Here is a 1,108-nt window from a genome sequence, read left to right on the forward strand (position 1 = left end):
CTACACGCGCGCAGTTAAGGCCCTTCAGGCCATTGGTGCGCAGCACTCGGTACTTCTGCAACAGCACGAAGTACCGAAAAAATTCGTACTGCGCGGCGTACACCGTCACACACCAACGGACTTCCTACAAGAGGAGTTCGCCGCACTGAACCTGCCCGTCCAGAACCACTGGTTCCTGGAGAACAGGCGGAGACGGGAGAAGTGCGACGCCCTCGTCATTGAGGTGCCGCAGTCGTGCGACTCAGCGACCATTCAGGCTCTGCGCGAATTCGCTGGAATGCGGATTCGCGTGGACGACTACAGGCGACCGAAGGGCCCTGCGCAGTGCAGCAACTGCCAACGTTTCAACCACGTGGGCAAAGGCTGCAGTGCAGCACCAGTCTGCAGGTGGTGCAGTGGCTCGCACTGCGCCACCGAATGCCCGCACGGGGGCCAGCAGGAGCACAAAAAGTGTGCTCACTGCGAGGAACCGCACTGCGCCAATTTCAAGGGGTGCAGTGCGTACAAGAAGGAGACACGGAGGCACCTTCCCCCCCAAGAACGAAAGAAGCGGGAGCTACAATCCCGCCGCGACATGCGCGACAACACGCGCGCCACCAACCAGCCCCAGCCTCAACAGCAGACACCACAGGGACATCACGCCCCCCCAAGACACAACCCCTGGGGCCCACCGCCGCCGTGCTTCGGCGACTACCTGGCGCAGGCCAGCGGGAGCCGGTATGCGCCCCTGCAGCAGCACTGGGAGCCCAGCCACAATGAGCTGGACTACCCAGTCCTTGCAAACAACCCGTGGCAGAAGAAGAAGGGGTTCAAGAAGAACCCCACCGGCCACAAAAATGGCCAAGGAAAGCCCCCGCGCCCCGCCCAGGACAGGCCCCGACAGCCCGCCCAGGACAAGCTGACAGCCACCAAGCCAGCTCCCACACCGGCGAAGAGAACGCCAGCCCCCGCCCAGCCGCAGGCCGCACCCGTGGCAGCAATGGCAGTCGATGCAGCACCAGAGCTGCCAACTGCCCAGCAGACTCCGTCCACCAGCGCCCAGGCACCGCAGCTTGCGGACATCCAGGCGGTCATCCGCTCCCACGAGGCCATCATAGGCAACGCCCAA

This window comes from Bacillus rossius, unplaced genomic scaffold (assembly GCF_032445375.1).
Source record: "Bacillus rossius redtenbacheri isolate Brsri unplaced genomic scaffold, Brsri_v3 Brsri_v3_scf915, whole genome shotgun sequence".
In the NCBI taxonomy this organism is placed as follows: Eukaryota; Metazoa; Arthropoda; class Insecta; order Phasmatodea; family Bacillidae; genus Bacillus; species Bacillus rossius.